Source organism: Triticum urartu, chromosome 4A (assembly GCF_056163025.1).
Source record: "Triticum urartu cultivar PI428250 chromosome 4A, HENAU_Tu73, whole genome shotgun sequence".
Classification (NCBI taxonomy): domain Eukaryota; kingdom Viridiplantae; phylum Streptophyta; class Magnoliopsida; order Poales; family Poaceae; genus Triticum; species Triticum urartu.
Window position 1 is genome coordinate 22911435 of NC_141876.1, and position 12393 is coordinate 22923827.

Below are 12393 nucleotides of genomic sequence, written 5' to 3' on the forward strand. Positions count from 1 at the left end.
ATTGAGTTGTAAGTAAATAAAAGTGTGATGATCATCATTATTAGAGCATTGTCCCAGTGAGGAAAGGATGATGGAGACTATGATTCCCCCACAAGTCGGGATGAGACTCCGGACGAAAAAAATAAAGAAAAAAAGAGAGAGAGAAATAAAAAAAAGAGAAAGGCCAAAAAAAGAGAGGAGGTCCCCAAAAAATGAGAGAAAAAGAGAGAAGGGACAATCCTACTATCCTTTTACCACACTTGTGCTTCAGAGTAGCACCATGTTCTTCATATAGAGAGTCTCTTGAGTTATCACTTTCATATACTAGTGGGAATTTTCATTATAGAACTTGGCTTGTATATTCCGATGATGGGATTCCTCAAATGCCCGAGGTCTTCATGAGCAAACAAGTTGGATGCACACCCACTTAGTTTCAGTTTGAGCTTTCATACACTTATAGCTCTTAGTGCATCTGTTGCATGGCAATCCCTACTACTCACATTGACATCAATTGATGGGCATCTCCATAGCCTGTTGATTAGCCGTGTCGATGTGAGACTTTCTCCTTTTTTGTCTTCTCCACACAACCTCCATCATCATATTCTATTCCACCCATAGTGCTATGTCCATGGCTTGCGCTCATGTATTGCGTGAGGGTTGAAAAGGCTGAAGCACGTTAAAAAGTATGAACCAATTGCTCAGCTTGTCATCGGGGTTGTGCATGATTTGAATGCTTTGTGTGGTGAAGATGGAGCATAGCCAGACTATATGATTTTGTAGGGATGAGCTTTCTTTGGCCATGTTATTTTGATAAGACATAATTGCTTGGTTAGTATGCTTGAAGTATTATTGTCTTAATGTCAAATGATAGACTATTGATTTGAATCACTCGTGTCTTAATATTCATGCCATGATTAGATTATGTGATCAAGATTATGCTAGGTAGCATTCCACATCAAAAATTATCTTTTTTATCATTTACCTACTCAAGGACGAGCAGGAATTAAACTTGGGGATGCTGATACGTCTCCGTCGTATCTATAATTTTGATTGTTCCATGCCAATATTCTACAACTTTTATATACTTTTGGCAACTTTTTATACTATTTTTAGGGACTAACATATTGATCCAGTGCCCAGTGTCAGTTCTTGTTTGTCGCATGTTTTTTCTTTCGCAGAAAATCCATATCAAACGGAGTCCAAACGGGATAAAAACGGATGGAGAATATTTTTGGAATATATGTGAAATATGGGAAGAAAATCAACGCGAGACGGTGTCCGGGGGAGCCATGAGGCAGGGGGGCACGCCCCCGACCCTCATGGCCCCCGTAAGGTGGTTACTGCTCTTCTTCGGCCGCAAGAAAGCTAATTTTCGGGGGGGGGGAATCGGGGCGAAGGTTTCAATCCAATCGGAGTTACAGATCTCCGGATATATAAGAAACGGTGAAAGGGCAGAATCCCAGAACGCAGAAACAGAGAGAGACAGAGAGACAGATCCAATCTCGAAGGGGCTCTCGCCCCTCCGCCGCCATGGAGGCCATGGACTAGAGGGGAAACCCTTCTCCCATCTAGGGAGAAGGTCAAGGAAGAAGAAGAAGGAGGGGGGCTCTCTCCCCCTCTCTCCCGGTGGCGCCAGAACGCCGTCGGGGCCATCATCGTGTGACGGCGATCTACACCAACACCTCCATCATCTTCACCAACGTATCCATCACCTTCCCCCATCTATCTACAGTGGTCCACTCTCCCGCAACCCACTGTACCCTCTACTTGAACATGGTGCTTTATGCTTCATATTATTATCCAATGATGTGTTGCCATCCTATGATGTCTGAGTAGATTTTCGTTGTCCTATCGGTGGTTGATGAATTTCTATGATTGATTTAATTTGCTTGTGGTTAAGTTGCTGTCCTTTGGTGCCCATCATATGAGTGCGCGCGTGGATCACACCATAGGGTTAGTTGTATGTTGATAGGACTATGTATTGGAGGGCAAGAGTGACAGAAACTTCAGCCTAGCATAGAAATTGATGCATACGGGATTGAAGGGGGATCATTATATCTTAATGCTATGGTTGGGTTTTACCTTAATGAACATTAGTAGTTGCGGATGCTTGCTAATAGTTCCAATCATAAGTGCATAGAATTCCAAGTCAGGCATGACATGTTAGCAGTGGCCTCTCCCACATAAAACTTACTATCGGTCTAGTAAAGTAGTCAATTGCTTAGGGACAATTTCGCAACTCCTATCACCACTTTTCCACACTCGCTATACTAACTTTATTGCTTCTTTATCTAAACAGCCCCTAGTTTTTATTTATGTGCTCTTTATATTCTTGCAAACCTATCCAACAACACCTACAAATTACTTCTAGTTTTATACTTGTTCTAGGTAAAGCGAACATCAAGCGTGCGTAGAGTTGTATCGGTGGTCGATAGAACTTGAGGGAATATTTGTTCTACCTTTAGCTCCTCGTTGGGTTCGACACTCTTACTTATCAAAAGAGGCTACAATTGATCCCCTATACTTGTGGGTTATCAGCGGGCGCCAGGCGGACGCCAGCGCGCGCAGCGTCCTTGTTTCCTCTTTGGTGCTAAGGGGGCAAGCACATGCGCGGAGTACTGAGGCATCAAGCAAAGGTTTCCATATGGGTGCAACAAGACCAAGACCAGCAGGATAGTAAGATGGAGGTCACCATGGAGCCCAAGGCGGTGTCACCACCAGAGCCTTTTGCAGACGAAGACCACTTTTGTCAAGATCAGATGTACTAGCTGCCCTTTTCAAATTGGCCATTGTTGGCTCCCTTCCCGCTCAATATTTGGGGAGAGGACCAGGGCCTCTATAAATAGGACTAGCCACCACCATAGCTAGGGGGGTCAGATTGAGAGAGACCAGAACAACCACAAGTTCACCGAGCACAAGAACACCTCTCCTCAGGAGGCTGTTCTTCCCCTTGTACTGTTCATCCTCAGCCCAAGAGGCAATCCACTACCACACACTGGAGTAGGGTATTACACCACAACGGTGGCCCGAACCAGTATAAATCTCGTGTCCTTTGTGTTGCGAGTTCGTCGAGTTAGTTCGTAAGATCTTAGCTGAGTTAGGACGTGGATCGGTAGAGGGAAAATCTTCGCGCGCACCCCAGTGTTCGAATCTTAAGGGTTTTGCCGAAACCCGTGATCCGACAGCTACGATATTTGTGCGCCCCGCCGCTAGTTGTGTCACCGCGATGCGGTGCTCCTACACCACTGCGAGGCAGAACTAACTCCTCTGCTCAGAACTACTCCTCTGCTCCTCTGGTTTGGAAGGGCACCGCCACGGCTGCGATATTTGTGCGCCCCGCCGCTAGTTGTGTCACCGCGATGCGGTGCTCCTATAGTACTGCGAGGCAGAACTACTCCTCTGCTCCGACATGGAGAAGAGGCCGTCTGCCTCATCGACTACGGCGTCAACGACCATCGCCTCCTCCTCCTCCACGGCCTGCGCATCCTCCTCTGTTGGTTGCTCCTCTTCCTAGACCTTCACTAGCGCCATGGGCTGTCATCCTCTTCCACCTTCGCCTCCTCCTCCGTGCTTAGCTCCAAAGGGAGTTGGCCAGCCACAATGCGGGTCAGCTGGCGCTGATCGTCCACTGGTGGACCTCTACCCTCTTGGAAGTCTAAAAAATGTTCGGACTGCTTGGTCCCGAGGGCATCTCCAGCATTGACCCCCAAAACAAACACCTTATTTGTCTGCTGACTAGTCCGGAACCGTCCGTGGACACGGCTACGGGAGCTGTCCATCCAACCCTGTCCCCTAAATGTCCGTCCTTGTTTCTTTTTAAGTCCGCAACACTCAAAATAATTATAAGAATAGCACAATTCAGTTATAAATATCATGCAAATATTCCGAATACAACAATAGTTCAAATGTAAATATTACATACAAAATAACTGGATGAGTATTTTGAAATCATCGATTCCAAACTCAACGATACTCAAGACAGAATTGTCATATGTCGTCCCATGCACTATGCCCCTTGAGCTTCATCCAACATGGCCTACCTCGGTCCTGTGGTACAGCATGGCAGCCCGTTTGGGCTATACACGTGATGATAATCAAGTTGAAACATTGAGTGAATCAATGAATTGACCAACATGTAGAGCAACAAAAGGCAAAACTTACGATCTCCATGGTTGAAGAGCCCGATGGCCACATTGTCTCCACTCGTGCAATCAAACTGCACCTCATGAGGGTGCCGAAGATGATGTACCACCAATGCACTAGCGACTTCGCATTGCGGTTATGGATCACGTATAAGCCGTAGGACACGAAGTTCTTTTGCTCATGAAAGGAAGCATGCATGTGTTTGCGGAGTGATCAAGTCCCCTTGCCTCATGCCTACAAAGTTCACATATACGACCTTCGGGCGTGGTGACCATCATGGATGGCAGTGGCAGCCAGTGAAGAGTAACTAGTTGCGGATTGGTCCTGGGTGGACGGTGGCGTCCAAGGTGAGCAGGAGTGTAGGTGGGACTGCAAACGTCTGAGGATGCCCGAGCGGCAGCCGGAGAGGTACATCGGTGGCGGCGGGCAAGGAGGGTGCAGATGCACAGTAAGGGGGGGAGGGCAGTGGCGGAGTGGAAGGAAAATGCATCGAGAGGATGATTTGAGTGGCCGGGGGGTGGTGGAGTCATACGTGACGGTGATTCAGACTCCTGCAAAGCCTTCTCCCTAGTTTGCTTCTGATTTGTGAGAATCCGGACAAACGGACACGCCAGCGGACCAATAAGATACTTCCTCCGTTTTTATTTACTCCGCATATTAGGTTTGTTTGAAGTCAAACTTTATATATACTTTCAACAAGTTTGTAGAAAAATATATTAACATATACACCACCAAATATACATCATTTGATTCATCATTGCATATATTTTCACATCATATATATTTGTTACTGTATGTTTTGTACACACATAGTCAAATTTTTGACTTCAGTTAAATCTAATATGCAAAGTAAATAAAAATGAAGAGAGTACTTTATTGAATGACAAATTACGTCTGAACGATTACGTATGGTCTGAGAGTTGACGGAGACGCCGTGGCACATGGAAAAGGTTTGGGCGTCCGCCCGCCTGATATTTTCTTTCTTTTTAGCTCTTGTCACGGGAGTGAGGGGGGGAGGAGGGTCTGCACATGCAACGCGGCAGATAGCTCCGGGAGAGCAGGTGATTAGCGTTCACTTTTCAGGGCACATCAAGTTTGACCTGGAAAGTTAGGACCTTGACGCGTAATCACTACGGCAGTGCTAATAGTAGCGATCACTAGCCAATGCAGGCAGGCAGACACATGACACTGATGACAGCTACCGGCTACTGTTATTTTTGTCTCCCTTTCCCCCCGTGATAATCATGGTGTTTTCTCTGTTCCAAGCCACGCGAACGCGATAGTCGGCCACCTCAGACGCCCAAATCCTTTTTGTAATGGCAAGCGCCCCACTTAGTTCTTAAGTATTTATTTATTTTTTATTTACGTCGGCGTCAAAGGCTTAACTGGTGCGAAGGTGGTAGAAGCCACTTGGAAGTAAAATTTTCTTTTGCGGGAACAGGCCACTTGTAGGTTAGGAGTATACTTGATTATGAGTCCGCTAAAAGGGATACCTAATCATGGTAACTTTAATACTAATGACTGATGAAAAGTAGTTATTTTCTACTCAACCTTGTAACACCAAGCACTTCGCATGTAACCACACAATAGTTGCTACCCCCCACCCACCCAGTAAAACACGGGGAAATTTGGTCCATGCCAGTGGTGAACTCGGATATTCGATGGCTGCCACTAAAGCTTCACGAATTCGGTCTGTGCCACTGCTGCTTGCGAAAATATTAGCTACATGCCCCTGTGCACCGTCTCTATTAGGTCATGACTCGTTTTCGTTTGCTTTGACTCATTTTTCTCTCTACGAAGTCCACCACTTGTCATGACGACTGGAGTGAGGGGGAGGCTCGTGTGACAGTAGCTTTCACTGTGGGCCCCATCAATGACATGATAGGACAAACAACCATAAATTTTTGCATCACTTGTTCGCAGTGGCGGAGCTACAAGCAGAATTATGGGCGGGCCAGATTGAACCTGGGCTACAGCTGGGCTGGTGCTATGGACCTGTGTTGCAGTACGTGGGCTGGGCCTACCTACAGAATTGTATTTTTACAGAAAGCATGGGCGGGCCACGGCCTGGTTTGGCCCTAACGTAGCTCCGCCAGTGCTTGTTCGGCCGCCATGTCGGCGCATGTAGTCTCATGCATTAAATTCTGGTGACCGTTGCATCTCCCACGACGCATCGCTAGACATACTAGCATGCTATAACTATTGCACCTACCCTTGCATTAGCCACAACACTCACCTTCAGCGCGTCCTCTCCTCACACGCCCTCAAAGCTTGTCCATCGCTTGCTCTAGCCCTCGCGACAACCCTCATGGCGCATTTCTGCCCGTCCCTGCCCATCGCATCCGCGCGGTTGTGATCTTCCGCCTCACCTATGCGGAGGGGCTGAAAGCTCGACTTTTAAGGAAGTACGTGATCATACCGTGTTTGACCCCTAGCCATGGGCACATATGGGCGATGGTGGCTTGCCTCTGCGCCGTCCATCACGCGCTGCACCGAAGAGGGCATGGCGCCGGCCCCTGCGGCCCTGCCACTGATACGTCTCCAACGTATCTATAATTTTTGATTGCTCCATGCTATATTATCTACTGTTTTGGACTATATTGGGCTTTATTTTTCACTTTTATATTATTTTTGGGACTAACCTATTAACCGGAGGCCCAGTCTAGAATTGCTATTTTTTTGCCTATTTCGGTGTTTCGGAGAAACAGAATATCAAACGGAGTCCAAACGGAATGAAACCTTCGGAAACGTGATTTTCTCATCAGATAAGATCCAGGAGACTTGGACCCTCCGTAAAGAAGTGGAGGTCGCCCCCCCTAGGGCGCGCCCCCTGCCTCGTGGGCCCCTCGAAGCTCCACCGACGTACTTCTTCCTCCCATATATATCCACGTACCCCCAAACGATCGGGGACAGAGCCAAAAACCTAATTCCGCCGTCGTAACTTTCTGTATCCACGAGATCCCATCTTGGGGCCTGTTCCGGAGCTCCGCCGGAGGGGGCATCGATCACGGATGGCTTCTACATCATCATCCAAGCCCCTCCGATGAAGTGTGAGTAGTTTACTTCAGACCTACGGGTCCATAGTTAGTAGCTAGATGGCTTCTTCTCTCTTTTTGGATCTCAATACAATGTTCTCCCCCTCTCTCATGGAGATCTATTCGATGTAATCTTCTTTTTGCGGTGTGTTTGTTGAGACCGATGAATTGTGGGTTTATGATCAAGTCTATCTATGAATAATATTTGAATCTTCTCTGAATTGTTTTATGTATGATTGGTTATCTTTGCAAGTCTCTTCGAATTATCAGTTTGGTTTGGCCTACTAGATTGGTTGTTCTTGCCATGGGAGAAGTGCTTAGCTTTGGGTTCGATCTTGCGGTGTCCTTTCCCAGTGACAGAAGGGGCAGCAAGGCACGTATTGTATTGTTGCCATCGAGGATAACAAGATGGTTTTTTTTTACCATATTGCATGAAACTATCCCTCTACATCATGTCATCTTGCTTAAGGCGTTACTTCATTTTTAACTTAATACTCTAGATGCATGATGGATAGCGGTCGATGAGTGGAGTAATAGTAGTAGATGCAGGCAGGAGTCGGTCTACTTGTCTCGGACGTGATGCCTATATACATGATCATACCTAGATATTCTCATAACTATGCTCAATTCTGTCAATTGATCAACAGTAATTTGTTCACCCACCATAGAATACTTATGCTCTTGAGAGAAGCCACTAGTGAAACCTATGGCCCCCGGGTCTCTTTCTCATCATATCAATCTCCATCACTTTATTATTGCTTTGCTTTTACTTTGCTTTTACTTTTTACTTTGCATCTCTATACCAAAAATACTAAAAAATATTATCTATCATCTCTATCAGATCTCACTTTCGTAAGTGATCGTGAAGGGATTGACAACCCCTAAGCGCGTTGGTTGCGTTGAGCTATTGTTTTTGTGTAGGTACGAGGGACTCACGCATAGCCTCCTACTGGATTGATACCTTGGTTCTCAAAAACTAAGGGAAATACTTACACTACTTTGCTGCATCATCCTCTCCTCTTCGGGAAAATCCAACGCAGTGCTCAAGAGGTAGTAGCCACCAAGGAGCTCCAAAGCGATGAAACCATTATGGCGGTGGAGGAGGTGGCTGAGGAGGAGCTCATTGAAGGAAATATGCCCTAGAGGCAATAATAAAGTTATTATTTATTTCCTTATATCATGATAAATGTTTATTATTCATGCTAGAATTGTATTAACCAGAAACGTAATACATGTGTGAATACATAGACAAACAGAGTGTCACTAGTATGCCTCTACTTGACTAGCTCGTTGATCAAAGATGGTTATGTTTCCTAACCATAGACATGAGTTGTCATTTGATTAACGAGATCACATCATTAGGAGAATGATGTGATTGACTTGACCCATTCCGTTAGCTTAGCACTTGATCGTTTAGTTTGTTGATATTGCTTTCTTCATGACTTATACATGTTCCTATGACTATGAGATTATGCAACTCCCGTTTACCGGAGGAACACTTTGTGTGCCACCAAACGTCACAACGTAACTGGGTGATTATAAAGGTGCTCTACAGGTGTCTCCAAAGGTACTTGTTGGGTTGGCGTATTTCGAGATTAGGATTTGTCACTCCGATTGTCGGAGAGGTATCTCTGGGCCCACTCGCTAATGCACATCACTATAAGCCTTGCAAGCATTGCAACTAATGAGTTAGTTGCAGGATGATGTATTACAGAACGAGTAAAGATACTTGCCGGTAACGAGATTGAACTAGGTATTGAGATACCGACGATCGAATCTCGGGCAAGTAACATACCGATGACAAAGGGAACAACGTATGTTGTTATGCGGTCTGACCGATAAAGATCTTCGTAGAATATGTAGGAGCCAATATGGACATCCAGGTCCCGCTATTGGTTATTGACCAGAGAGGTGTCTCGGTCATGTCTACATAGTTCTCGAACCCGTAGGGTCCGCACGCTTAACGTTCGTTGATGATATAGTACTATATGAGTTATGTATGTTGGTGACCGAATGTTGTCCGGAGTTCCGGATGATATCACAGACATGACGAGGAGCTCCGGAATGGTCTTGAGGTAAAGATTCATATATTGGATGATACGGTTTGGCCAAGGGGTCAGGCCCATGGGGCTATAAGTCGGTGCAAAAGGAGTTTTGCGGAGGCCAGGGGGCCAAACGCCGGAGACCCTGGCGTGTGGCCCCGTCTGGGCCAGACGCCAAGGATTGTGGCGTTTGGTCCTGGAGTCCGAGTGGGACTCTTGCCTTTCGGGCAAAACCGACTTTGAGGAGGCTTTTGCTCCAAGTTTCGACCCCAGGGCTCAACATATAAATAGAGGGGTAGGGCTAGCACCAAAGACACATCAAGACACACCAAGCCGTGTGGCGGCAACCCCGTCCCCTCTAGTTTATCCTCCGTCCTAGTTTTCGTAGTGCTTAGGCGAAGCCCTGCGGAGATTGTTCTTCACCAACACCGTCACCACGCCGTCATGCTGCCGAAACTCATCTACTACTTCGCCCCTCTTGCTGGATCAAGAAGGCGAGGACGTCACCGAGCCAAACGTGTCCAGAACTCGGAGGTGCCGTGCTTTCGTTACTTGGATCGGTCGGATCGTGAAGACATACGACTACATCAACCGCGTTGATATAACACTTCCGCGAACGGTCTACGAGGGTACGTAAACAACACTCTCCCCTCTCGTTGCTATGCATCACCATGATCTTGCGTGTGCGTAGGAAATTTTTGAAATTACTACATTCCCAACAGTAGCATCCGAGCCTGGTTTTATGCGTAGATGTCATATGCATGAGTAGAACACAAGTGAGTTGTGGGCGATATAAGTCATACTGTTTACCAGCATGTCATACTTTGGTTCGGCGGTATTGTTGGATGAAGCGGCCCAGACCGACATTACGCGTACGCTTACGCGAGACTGGTTCTACCGACGTGCTTTGCACACAGGTGGCTGGCGGGTGTCAGTTTCTCCAACTTTAGTTGAACCGAGTGTGGCTACGCCCGGTCCATGCGAAGGTTAAAACAGCACCAACTTGACAAACTATCGTTGTGGTTTTGATGCGTAGGTAAGAACGGTTCTTGCTAAGCCCGTAGGAGCCACGTAAAACTTGCAACAACAAATTAGAGGATGTCTAACTTGTTTTTGCAGGGCATTTTGTGATGTGATATGGTCAAGGCATGATGCTATATTTTATTGTATGAGATGATCATGTTTTGTAACCGAGTTATCGGCAACTGGCAGGAGCCATATGGTTGTCGCTTTATTGTATGCAATGCAATCGCCCTGTAATGCTTTACTTTATCACTAAGCAGTAGCGATAGTCATGGAAGCATAAGATTGGCAAGACGACAACGATGCTACGATGGAGATCAAGGTGTCGCGCCGGTGACGATGGTGATCATGACGGTGTTTTGGAGATGGAGATCACAAGCACAAGATGATGATGGCCATATCATATCACTTATATTGATTGCATGTGATGTTTATCTTTTATGCATCTTATCTTGCTTTGATTGACGGTAGCATTATAAGATGATCCCTCACTAAATTATCAAAGTATAAGTGTTCTCCCTGAGTATGCACCGTTGCAAAAGTTCTTCGTGCTGAGACACCACGTGATGATCGGGTGTGATAGGCTCTACGTTCAAATACAACGGGTGCAAAACAGTTGCACACGCGGAATACTCAGGTTAAACTTGACGAGCCTAGCATATAACAGATATGGCCTCGGAACACGGAGACCGAAAGGTCGGGCGTGAATCATATAGTAGATATGATCAACATAGTGATGTTCACTATTGAAACTACTCCATCTCACGTGATGATCGGACATGGTTTAGTTCATATGGATCACGTGATCACTTAGAGGATTAGAGGGATATCTATCTAAGTGGGAGTTCTTAAGTAATATGATTAATTGAACTTAAATTTATCATGAACTTAGTCCTGGTAGTATTAGCATATCTATGTTGTAGATCAATAGCTCGCGTTTAGCTCCCCTGTTTTATTTTTGATATGTTCCTAGAGAAAACTAAGTTGAAAGATGTTAGTAGCAATGATGCGGATTGGATCCGTGATCTGAGGTTTATCCTCATTGCTGCACAGAAGAATTATATCCTTGATGCACCGCTAGGTGACAAACCTATTGCAGGAGCAGATGCAGATGTTATGAACGTTTGGCTAGCTCAATATGATGACTACTTGATAGTTTAGTGCACCATGCTTAACGGCTTAGAATCGGGGATTCAAAGATGTTTTGAACGCCATGGAGCATATAAGATGTTCCAAGAGTTGAAATTGGTATTTCATACTCATGCCCGTGTCGAGAGGTATGAGACCTCTGACAGTACTTCGCCTACAAGATGGAGGAGAATAGCTCAACCAGTGAGCATGTGCTCAGATTGTCTGAGTACTACAATTGCTTGAATCACGTGGGAGTTAATCTTCCAGATAAGAGAGTAATTGACAAAGTTCTCTAGTCACTATCATCGAGTTACTAGAACTTAGTGATGAACTATAATATGCAAGGGATGACAAAAGTAATTCCCAAGCTCTTCGTGATGCTGAAATCGACGGGTAGAAATCAAGAAAAGCATCAAGTGTTGATGGTTGACAAAGACCACTAGTTTCAAAAAGGGCAAAGGGAAGAAAGGGAACTTCAAGAAGAACGATAAGCAAGTTGCTGCTCTCAAGTGAAGAAGCCCAAGTCTGGACCTAAGCCTGAGACCGAGTGCTTCTACTGCAAAGGGACTGGTCACTAGAAGCGGAACTGCCCCAAGTATTTGGCGGATAAGAAGGATGGCGAGGTGAACAAAGGTATATTGGATATACATGTTATTGATGTGTACTTTACTAGTGTTTATAGCAACCCCTCGACATTTGATACTAGTTCAGTTGCTAAGAGTAGTAACTTGAAACAAGAGTTGCAGAATGAACAGAGACTAGTTAAGGGTGAAGTGACGATGTGTGTTGGAAGTAGTTCCAAGAATGATATGATCATCATTGCACACTCCCTGTACTTTCGGGATTAGTGTTGAACCTAAATAAGTGTTATTCGGTGTTTGCGTTGAGCATGAATATGATTTGATCATGTTTATTGCAATACGGTTATTCATTTAAGTTAAGAATAATTGTTATTCTGTTTACATGAATAAAACCTTCTATGGTTATACACCCAATGAAAATGGTTTGTTGAATCTCGATCGTAGTGATACACATATTCA